A 12,141-nucleotide genomic window follows, 5' to 3' on the forward strand; every position below is an offset into this window, starting at 1 on the left:
TCTGTAAAGCAGGAATGCAATGGAACCTACAAGTCACACTGCATATTGGGAGACCATTGCTTCACATACAGTGATGCATACAGTCAATGAAAAGTATGTAAATCGCTGTTAATGAGTTGGGGATGCCACACACTGTTATACCACATCCACCTCAATGTGAACAATGTATAAGTTGTGTATTACACCGCACCGATATGCACCACACCACTGTGACCGTAGCCTAAAAAATGAAATGTACTCCTAAGCCAACACGCTGAAACCAGCGCAGGAGATTTGGGCTGCGCCACCATAGGCCGTAATAGGAATTACGGCTATAACAGGCACAGGGAGTAGTTTCAGCGCTGTCAGAAGACGGAGCTGAAGTTACTTTTAAAACATGAAATATTTAGGCTTTCAGCAGTTGCTGGAAGCCGAATTATTATTCCCCACCATCCATGGCAGCCTGGAGGGGGAATAGTATTTAACACCACCGGGAACTTGTGCAGCAACAGCAGGATCTGCCATATACCGGCTGAATCCTGCGCCCAAGTCTCCAGCGCCGTTATCTCTCATACGCCTCCTAAGACCCCTTTTCCACAAGAAGTTGATGGACATTGAAAAGCCTCTGAAACTCTCACAACTGCTGCAGCCTGGCAACTGCTTGCTGAGCACCGGATTTCAACTGCCTAAGGAGCCCTAACTTAAACTCATGAGAAGACCAGACCTCCTCTCCCCCCACGGCATGAGATTTCTCCCAAATAATTTCAGCTCACCTAGTCATGGTAACAATTAGGACATTCTAAAATAAGCTATTGCATTCTCATCAAAGCAATCCTGAGACTAAGTACTGCAATGCAAGTGAGATGCTAGAATTCCATATTAGAAATGAACCAATCAACTGCTAAATTTCAAGCAGCATACATCTGTATAAAATTAATACCAACTGAGAATTATTACCATCTTGCTGAACCATACTAGATCACCCCCTTTATTTAAAGAGAACCCGAGGTGTGTTTAAAGAATGTTATCTGCCTACAGAGGCTGGATCTGCCTATACAGCCCAGCCTCTGTTGGTCTCCCAAACCCCCCAATGTCCCCCTGCACTCTGCAATACCTCATAAATCACAGCCTTGCTGTGCAGGCTGTGTTTACATCTGTAGTGTCAGTCTCGGCTGCTCCCCCACCTCCTGCATAGCTCAGGTCCCTGCCCCCGTCCCCACCAATCAGCGGGGAGGGAAGGGAGGCAGGTGGGGACCGGAGTTCTGCAGGAGGCGGGGAGAGCAGCAGACTGACACTAGAGATAAACACAGCCAGCTCTGACAAGCTGTGTGCCAGCAGCGTGACTGTGATTTATGAGGGATTACAGAGTGCAGGGGGACCTTAGGGGGGTTTGGGATAGCAACAGAGGCTGGGCTGTATAGGTAGATCCAGCCTATGTATGCAGATAACATTCTTCAAACCCACCTCGGGTTCTCTTTAATAAAGACATTACAAATTTTTTGTTTACCTTTAAGTTATGCATCTTGTAACAACCAAGGGAAACAGGTCTAAGGCCTGGTGCACACCAAAAACAGCTAGCAGATCTGCAAAAAGCTAGCACATTTTGAAACGCTTGTTCTTATTTTTCTGTAGCGTTTCAGCTAGCATTTTGCGGTTTTGGGAAGCGTTTTTGGTGTAGTAGATTTCATATATTGTTACAGTAAAGCTGTTACTGAACAGCTACTGTAACAAAAACACAGGCAAAACGGCTCTGAACTGCCGTTTTTCAGAGCGGTTTGCGTTTTTCCTATACTTTACATTGGAGGCAAAAACGCCTCCGCAATCCAAAATCTGCAGCAGCCCGGGAGTATGCGTTTCTGCAAAACGCCTCCCGCTCTGGTGTGCACCAGCCCATTGAAATACATTACCCAAGCGTTTCCACATCCGCAAGCGGATCGCAAAACGTAGCCGAACCGCTTTGGTGTGCACTAGGCCAAAGTGGTTACAAGAGATATTCAATGAGATGCAAATAATTTAGAAGTTGATGCAGCATGGTGTAGATGTTGTATGCAAATGTATGCAGTTTGAAAATGAAACCACTCAAATCCTGCTGAGGTAAGTTTTGTTTGTTCCAATTCCAAGCTGCATACATTTGCATATAAAATAAAATAATGCATAATTTTGCTTCAACTCAAAATTATTTGCATCTCATTGACCATCCCTAGTAGTTACTTAGTTGTCCTCTCTAAATATAAAGGACAATGTCATATGTTTCAATCATTTACTGTAAAGGATACCCGAGGTGACATGTGAAATGATGAGATCGACATGTACAGTGCCTAGCACAAAAATAACTATGCTGTATTTCTTTTTTTCTTTCTCTGCCTGAAAGAGCATCAGGTATGTAAGCGGCAGTTCCTGTCTGAGTCAGACTACAGTATAACCCTCACTGATAACAAATTACAACTATAAAACACTTTCCTAGCAGAAAATGGCTTCTGAGAGCAGGAAAGAGATAAAAGGGACCAATAGTTCAAAGATTTTAGCTCTGGCATACTTCAATGAATGTGCCATTGAGCAAAAACTTAAAAATAGATTAAAATATAAAATAAAACTTTGGAATATCTTAAAAAGTCGTTTTTAGGAGAAGGATAGATACAATTGTTTATTTCATTAGCTTAAATTTGCTTTAAAAAATGTGGACATTGAATCATTCTAAATTGATACAGCAGTCTCATGGTATCTAAAATAGTTACCAATATCTTGCTGAAAATTAGAGTCCAGAAATCTAGAGTAGCTGCATCTTCAGTAGGACTGTGTGGAAGCTAAAAGGAAATAAAAGAAACATTTATTTAGAGAAGTAGCACAGATAAAGATTACAACAAATCCTGTGAACTATTTAAAATGTAATAGCATATACAGTGGCTTGCAAAAGTATTCGGCTCCCTTGAAGTTTTCCACATTTTGTCACATTACTGCCACAAAAATGAAACAATTTTATTGGAATTCCACGTGAAAGACCAACACAAAGTGGTGTACATGTGAGAAGTGGAACGCAAATCAAACATGATTCCAAACATTTTTTACAAATCAATAACTGCAAAGTGGTTTGTGCATAATTATTCAGCCCCCTTTGATCTGAGTGCAGTCAGTTGCCTATAGACATTGCCTGATGAGTGCTAATGACTAAATAGAGTGCACCTGTGTGTAATCTAATGTCAGTACAAATACAGCTGCTCTGTGAGGGCCTCAGAGGTTGTCTAAGAGAATATTGGGAGCAACAACACCGTGAAGTCCAAAGAACACACCAGACAGGTCAGGGATAAAGTTATTGAGAAATTTAAAGCAGGCTTAGGCTACAAAAAGATATCCAAAGCCTTGAACATCCCACGGAGCACTGTTCAAGCGATCATTCAGAAATGGAAGGAGTATAGCACAACTGTAAACCTACCAAGACAAGGCCGTCAACTCACAGGCCGAACAAGGAGAGCGCTGATCAGAAATGCAGTGAAGAGGCCCATGGTGACTCTGGAAGAGCTGCAGCGATCTACAGCTCAGGTGGGAGACTCTGTCCATGGGACAACTATTAGTCATGCACTGTACAAAGTTGGCCTTTATCTAAGAGTGGCAAGAAGAAAGGCATTGTTAACAGAAAGCATAAGAAGTCACGTTTGCAGTTTGCCACAAGCCATGTGGGGAACACAGCAACCATGTGGAAGAAGGTGCTCTGGTCAGATGAGACCAAAATGGAACTTTTTGACCAAAATGCAAAACGCTATGTGTGGCGGAAAACTAACACGGCACATCACTCTGAACACACCATCCCCACTGTCAAATATGGTGGTGGCAGCATCATGCTCTGGGGGTGCATCTCTTCAGCATGGACAGAGAAGCTGGTCAGAGTTGGTGGGAAGATGGATGGAGCCAAATACAGGGCAATGTTGGAAGAAAACCTCTTGGAGTCTGCAAAAGACTTGAGACTGGGGCGGAAGTTCACCTTCCAGCAGGACAATGACCCTAAACATAAAGCCAGGGCAACAATGGAATGGTTTAAAACAAAACATATCCATGTGTTCGAATCGCCCAGTCAAAATCCAGATCTAAATCCAATCGAGAATCTGTGGCAAGATCTGAAAACTGCTGTTCACAAATGCTGTCCATCTAATCTGACTGAGCTGGAGCTGTTTTGCAAAGAAGAATGGGCAAGGATTTCAGTCTCTAGATGTGCAAAGCTGGTAGAGACATACCCTAAAAGACTGGCAGCTGTAATTGCAGCAAAAGGTGGTTCTACAAAGTATTGACTCAGGGGGCTGAATAATTACGCACACCCCACTTTGCAGGTATTGCTTTGTAAAAAATGTTTGGAATGATGTATGATTTTCGATCCACTTCTCATGTGTACACCACTTTGTATTGGTCTTTCACATGGAATTTCAATCAAATTGATGCATGTTTGTGACAGTAATGTGACAAAATGTTGAAAACTTCAAGGGGGCCAAATACTTTTGCAACTCACTGTATGAATATCTACTTAAACACTTGCGTACCAGCAGTCTCTGGCTCCTTAACTACTCTAAGACCGCTTCACGTCAATAGGCGCGGCGGCAGCCCCAGGACCGCCTAACGCCAATTGGAGTCAGGTCCTGGAGCCGGCTACTGAAGGAGATCGTGTGCAGGGTGCGCGCACGCATCTCCTTCTCGGGGGGCGGAGCTCCGCCCCCTCTTCAGTCTCTGAGCGGCTATTGCCTCTCGGGAGACTGTTAGACGGCGTGATCGCCGTCTATTTACATGTACAGCGCTGTGATCAACAGCAGCGCTGTCACACGGCTGTCCCCTGGGGGACAAGAGAGCGATCGGCTCTCATAGGGTGAAGCCTATGAGAGCTGATAGCTATGTAGCTATGATTCGCTGGCTGGGCGCAGGGAGGGTTTTAAATAAATAAATGAATAAAAAAGATAGTAAAAAATATAAAAAAAAAACACAAATATTTATAAAAAAAATAAATAAACACGGGGGGCACAACTCAGACCCCTACCAACAGAGAGCTCTGTTAGTGGGGAGAAAAGGGAGGTGGGGGGGGGAAAATCACTCGTGTGCTGTGTTGTGCGGCCCTGCAGCTGCAGTGGCCAATTATGAAAATAACAGCCTGGTCTTTAGGGGGGGGGGGGGTTACCACTGTGGTCCTCAAGCGGTTAAGGACCAGAGACTGCTGGTACCAAAAAAATGGCTTTTATGAATGTATCGCTGCAGGCCCTTTACTCTGCTGTCACTATGACGGCAGAGCTCTGTGAGCCGGTCAGGAGCCAATCTCATTGGTTCACATTGATCACAGAGTCAGGAGCCAATGAAATCAGCTCCTGACCGACTCACAGAGCTCTGCCATCACAGTGACAGCAGAGTAGCGGGCCTGCAGTGCAATCAGCGGTAGTAGTGGGTCCATGTGAGTGCGGTAATTGAAATCTACGTTCTCACAGGAATAAGCATCCACAAACAGGGAGTAGATTTCTATTACCGCTGTCCGGAAGCTGGAGAGTCAATAAGATGTTAATACTGTAGTTTTTAGATTTGAAGCAGGGATTAGTACATTTTGAATTCAAATTTATGCAGCTTGAAAATGGACCAATCAAATCCTGCCAGGGTGAATTTTGATTGGTCCATTTTCAAGCTGCATACATTTGGATACAACATTTGCATAACACTGCATGAACTTTGCATCTCATTGACCATCCCTACTCCTCTCCATCTATTGAGTGGTTTATTAGAATAAAAAAAAATCTACATTCATAGTCCACATTTTTAGGTAAGGAATTCTGTGGCTTCTATTAGGTTTACATTCCTAGAGTGACCAAGGGCCCTATAACTGTCTCAGACAGACTATATACTGCACTTAAAAAGCGGTACTGTGGTATACTTGTCAAAATGGTGCTTTAAGTCCTACCAACAGTGCAACTAAACAGGAAGCAAAAGGACATGGGTGAGGCTAATAAATTCTCCTGTGCATATTTGAAGTTGTTTTCAGAAACACACTCTTGGTTGGCTTTTGTAGCATGGGACATAACTTCTCAAATCAGTCATCAGGGGTCCTAAATCGGTATGTATGAAGAGATCCTGAAAAAATGACCTGTGAGTTGTCACTGAGGACTGGTTTGTCATGACGCAGATACCAAAAAAACTGCCCTCACATCCCAGCAACAGCGAATCCTGCAGGTAATTCCACATACACACAGGTAAGGTAATTCATCTCAGCAATGTGATTTCACAGCCAGATGGGGTTTGAGGTTATCATAGAGGTGTGGGTATGATAAATACAATAGGGATTGTAATTGGTCAATCAGGATCAGAGCAGGGACAAGGTCCTCCAGCACCCAAGGCTGAGACACCAAAGTGCGCCCCTCCATCCCTCCCACCCAGGCTGTCACACACTGATTGCTATTAGACTAAAAGGGCCACAGGGCCCACAACCTCCCTAACACCTTAATATCTAGTTATCTGGCATGTAGTCACTGCTATGAATCCACTTTTCTTATTTCTTTCTGCTTCATACACTATTAGGAATGACAGCTGAATGAATTGTGTGCCCCCTCCTACACTGTGCCCTAAGGCTGGAGCCTCTCCAGCCTATGCCTCGGCCCGGCCCTGATCAGGATGGCTGCAATGTTGCATCTATGTACATTTGGCAGAGTACCTGATTTTTCCAGTAGGTGGCAGTGCAGAGAATATTGTAGAATTCAGGAATTGCAGTTCTCTTTATTCACTAACAAGGGATTTCCAGTTTTCCTAAGAAGAAAAAATGCAAAGAAATATGTCACATGGTTTCTGCTAATACACAGAAGGCAAAATGTTAAAGCCCCATTCATTAGTGAAAAATATTACCATAGTCTCTAGGAAACATTACTCTGGGACCCAAGTAAAAGGCATCTTCCTTCCACACGCTTTTAAAGAGACTCTGGTATGTTTTTTATTGTACAAATTGGACAGTACAATCGAGTCACTGATCTCCTGGATCCCTCTTTGCCATTTCCGCCGCTCCCTGACGCAATCCTGGCTTTTAATCGCCAGTTTTAGGCAGTGTTTACAAACAAAAAACATGGCTGCTAACCAGGAAGTGATGTAATTTTCTGCACTTTAGTCAGGTATTCTCACAGTTTCTCAGCATGGGCAGCTCCCTCCCCCCTCAGACAAGCTTAAATTGAGAGCAGAGATCCTGTCTGTGACTAATAAACAAAGCTCGCACACAGAGCCTGGAGGGGGCGTGCATAACTTCTCCCTAAAACAGCAGACCCTAAAACTGGGTCGACAAAGCTTGACAAAGAAAAGAAGATTAGATATATTACAGAGACAATGCAACTAGAAAAGGCTGCAGTAATCCAGACCACATTAGAACAGGTATAGGAACTTATAGGATAGAAGAAATAAGGCTGAAAATTGTTAGTCTCTTTAAGGAACTACTAATCCCAGAATGCTGTTGGGCACATTTCGAATAGAAATGGTTAATGAAATGCAAAGGAGTCTGATAGGATTATGCAATTTATGGAGCTTGGTGGGATTCCATTGGTCCATTTTCAAGCTGCATACATTGGCATAATTGTGCCAATGTATGAGGAGTAAAAGAGCTTGGAAGCGGGACCCCTTACAATGATAATGGGGATAAATTATCAAGACAGGCAAAGAAAAATGGAGGAAGAAAGTTGCCAAGAGCAACCAAATATGTTTCTGGTGTTCCATGAAACGATAATACTGATTGGCGGCAGTGGTGTCTTTCGAAGCAGGTGGTTAACTCAGCCCCTGTGTAACAAGCGTATCCATCATTAGGAAGCACTTTGTCATGTCTACATAGCATTTATAGAATACAGTAAGTCCATATCCGCTGAGGTCGCCCTCTGCAGGCTGGAGGTGAACTCACACCCTGTAATTTGCACATCTGTGAAGGCAGCCAGGACAGCACTGCGGTGATGTGGTGAAACCTTCAGCAATATTTCACACATTAAAGGGAGAAATAGTGTGTAGAATATGACAATATTCCTGGCTGGCAGCTCCAGTAAATGATAGTGGTTAGTGGAAAGTATCGAGCCAATTGTGGGGGCTGCATCCGCTTTTGTATGACTTTGATCCAGCCAGGCTCACGCGGATTCTTTCATCCCACTTCAAAGACTTACTTTGTGGCTGACCTTTCCACACTGTTTCAAGGAGACTTTCTTCAGAGCTGCAGCACTTCCATCTTCAGGCTCTCTCTCCACTCAGTTTTCCCATGTGCTGTGTGACGCGTCTACTCTATACACAAATGCAGCAGCTATATATCACCAGGCTAATCAGAGGAGTAACATCATTCAGTGCTAGGCTCAAACGCAAAACGAACAAAACGAATGCTAATGGAAAGGTTCAATACAGTATATAGGTAGATAAATAGATGGCTTAGGGGACTAGAAACTCTTGGTGTACTTATACTTGGGTACCTAATACAATTTAAAGGGGGGCCCTGCTCAAAAAATGTACTTTCATAATACATTTTATGGTCACACCAGTATGTTATGTTATGTACCAGTATGTTATGTACCAGTATGTTAAACAGTTATGTGATAGAAGATGTATGAAGAAAACAACAGACACTACATTTGTTATTGCAGGAACTTAATAAAGCACCATGGATGGCAGAGACCAGGGGCGTAGCAATAGGGGTTGCAGAGGTAGCCACCGCATCGGGGCCCTTGGGCCAGCGGGGCCCCGAAGGGCCCTCCCTCAACTACAGTATTAGCTCTCTATTGGTCCGGTGTTCATAATGATCACTTCTATAGATACTTTAAATAGTGGTAATCATTAAACTGCTCCCCATCGCCTTCTTGCACCTCAGACACCATAGTTGCCATGGGCAGGTTTTGGTGCACCGTATCAATTGCTATGTATAGAGTGCTTGGGGGGCCCCATTGTAAAACTTGCATCAGGGCCCACAACTCGTTAGCTACGCCTCTGGCAGAGACCAGGGATTCACAGGACAAGCGTGCTCAAACCCGAGAAGACAACATTTTCATCCAGTGCTTAAAGAGACACTGAAGCGAAAAAAATATATGATATAATGAATTGGTTGTGTACTATGAATAATTACTAGAAGATTAGCAGCAAAGAAAATATTCTCATATTTTTATTTTCAGGTATATAGTGTTTTTTCTAACATTGCATCATTCTATATGTGCAGATTACACAACACTCAGCATTCAAAATTGTTCTTTCAGAGCAATCTGTGAACTAATGACCTCTCCTCTGCAGAGAAAAATAAATTTGTTCACTAACAGTTGAGATAATAAAAGTCAGAAGACAGCCCTCTCCACGACTTTGAACTTGTAGAGCTTAATGGCTTTTTTGCATAGAGATAACAACTGGAGTTTCTTAACTCTTCCTGTACTGGAAACAAGACTGATGCATCTGATCTTAATGCTTTATTTCTTAGCTGTACTACACATACAAATCATATCATAATTTTTTTTCGCTTCAGTGTCTCTTTAATAGAAGTAAATGGGTTGGCATCCGCACGCCTTGTGTAAAAACAGGTTTAATGATTCAGGCTGTACATAATAAACATTCTTGGTTTCAATAAAATAGTTCCTACCCGATCCTGGTAGATCAGTGGGGTGACGTGGGAGCGATGGAGGCCTGACGCACGTTTCACTCAAATGAGCGTCCTCTGAGGCTCTGCACTGAGCCTTAGAAGACGCTCATTTGAGCGAAACTATTTTATTGAAACCAAGCATGTTTGTTATGTACAGCCTGAATCATTAAAGCTGCTTTTACACAAGGAGTGTGAGTGCCAACCTATTTACTTCTATTAAGCACTGGATTAAACTGTTATGTTATTATACTGATGAAAACAAGACACTAGGGTGTGCTATGGGTGAACAAACTAGATATACACAAAGGGGGTATGAGGCACCCAGGATTGTATAAAACGGAGATGAAAACAAAAGAGAAAAAGGGGGAGGTGGCTTACCTCAATGACAAATTCATATACATAAATATACTAAATTTATAATAAGCACATGCAATGCATTTCATGGGTCTCTGCCCACCTCCTCAGGCCGAATAAAGTGCCAAAGGGTTTCAAAAGCCAGATGCAGAGCGCCTCCCCCTTTTTCTCTTTTTATTTGTTTTTAACTGTTTTATACACTACTGGGCACCTCTTACCCCCTTGGAGTTTGTTTCCCTCCTTGTGAGGGCCAAGTCTGGTCACCATAAGGCTGATGTCACGTCGGGACCTTACAGCTGTTTTTCAAGAGTGTGACCATCACCACCCTCTCTGAGTACCCGAGTGGAGTCAGGTTTTTGCATCTCTACCAGCTTAAAGTGGTTGTTTGCTCGCGGTGCAACCTCCCTTTGTGCGTATTCATTCGCCTAATTTTCATTTTTATACACTTTGTGATGTACTGCACCATTTGGGCTCCTATTTTCTTCTTAGGGTTCATTGCTCACCCTTTCACAGATGTGCAAATTACAGGGTGTGAGTTCACCTTCGGCCTGCAGAGGGCGACCTCAGCGGATATGGACTTACAGTCATGTCTACAAAGCATTTATAGACTAGATATGTTTGGGGAAAAAAAGGTTACCCATATAAACAGCACCACTGCAATATCCAAAAATATCACAGGTTTATTAACCCATTAATTATTCATCTTAGAGATCATCATGATTGAGGAATAAAAATAATTAATAACAAAAACATCTCCAATGATTCAGATACATGATAAGTAGATAACATTCAAGTATCCACAATATATTGCACCTGGTACCTCAAATGAGTGACTCAGCGATACGCTCAGATCTGAACGGCTCATGTGTCTGAACCCGGGTTCAGAATAATGCGCATATGCAGTACAATCAAGAGTGCGAACAAAAGTGATAACATATCAAACACTGCAAAGACAATAATAAATAAATGAAGTGTATATTCAAATCAATACAAAACCAAACCAGTGCAGAAGGAAGCAGCATACTCAAGAAAAGTGCTAGTGCTGTATGCATATAAGCTCAATCACAAGAAAATGTATGCGTGCTCTACACCAAGCTTAACCCTTTCAAGTCTAGCTGTGCAAATCTGGCTAAAATGGCTTACCATGAGACATGCTCACGCAGAAATGCATTTGCTTTCGCATGCCAAACTTTGCAGGGTCAAAAACCAATACCGCGAAGCGGTTGCCCTGCGGGAATTAGTTCATGCTATACAGCACTATCAAGGAGCGCCTCGGGGAGGCTTCCCATTGCCCCCATACAACCGGGGGGGCTGCGGGGCCCCAGGCTCTCTCACTGCCTAGGGACCACAGCAACACCCCGGAGGTGGAGGCTGGGTAGCGCAGACGACCCCCCCAAGCGTGGCCAGCGCCGGGGGGGCCATCCGCACCCATCTCCCAAAAATTTAAAAACAGGCACTTACCTGAACGTCCATTGCGTTCTGCTGCTGTGCATCGACTCGGGGCACTGCATGGGAAAGGAGTGACGCATGGGTCACCCCGAGCTGTGGGGCTCAGGGCTGGCTCACACACATCACTCCAGAGGGGGGGGGGGGGGGGGGGGAGGACAGGCACAGACAGCCCACTCATAGAGCAAACCATCCACCACCTGCCTCCAAAGGACAGAATGCAAATAAGCTCAATCACAAGAAAATGTATGCGTGCTCTACACCAAGCTTAACCCTTTCAAGTCTAGCTGTGCAAATCTGGCTAAAATGGCTTACCATGAGACATGCTCACGCAGAAATGCATCTGCTTTCGCATGCCAAACTTTGCAGGGTCAAAAACCAATACTGCGAAGCGGTTGCCCTGCGGGAATTAGTTCATGCTATACAGCACTATCCAGGAGCGCCTCGGGGAGGCTTCCCATTGCCCCCGTAAGTGGCTTGTTTTAGGAGGTGAGAGCCCTGGAGCAGGCTATTTACGCCTGTCCGCCCCTTATGTGTCGCGCCCAGGTTATGCGCATATAGCAGAACGCAATGGACGTTGAGGTAAGTGCCTGTTTTTAATCTTGGGAGGTGTGTGCGGGCGGCTCTTCCCGGCGCTGGCCACGCTGGGGAGATCGCCTGCACCCCCCAGCCTCCACCTCCGGGGTGCCGCTGTGTGGGTTCCAGGCGGTGAGAGTGCCTGGGACCCCCGCGGCCCCCCGGTTGTATGGGGGCAATGGGAAGCCTCCTCGTGGCGCCCCTGG

General features: G+C 44.3%; 1 protein-coding gene across 5 annotated transcripts in view; it reads right to left on the reverse strand.

Moving 5' to 3' along the window:
- Nucleotides 1-12,141, reverse strand: part of NRBF2 (nuclear receptor binding factor 2) — a 100,699-nt gene that overhangs the window by 4,718 nt on the left and 83,840 nt on the right. For all 5 annotated transcript variants that reach the window (XR_011024236.1, XR_011024235.1, XR_011024237.1 and 2 more), the window contains 2 exons: nt 6,644-6,735; nt 2,715-2,783 (listed from right to left, as the gene is read on the reverse strand). The gene's annotated coding sequence lies outside the window, so the exon portion shown is untranslated. The remainder of the gene's footprint in view (nt 1-2,714; nt 2,784-6,643; nt 6,736-12,141) is intronic.

Source organism: Hyperolius riggenbachi, chromosome 10 (assembly GCF_040937935.1).
Source record: "Hyperolius riggenbachi isolate aHypRig1 chromosome 10, aHypRig1.pri, whole genome shotgun sequence".
NCBI classification, from domain to species: Eukaryota; Metazoa; Chordata; class Amphibia; order Anura; family Hyperoliidae; genus Hyperolius; species Hyperolius riggenbachi.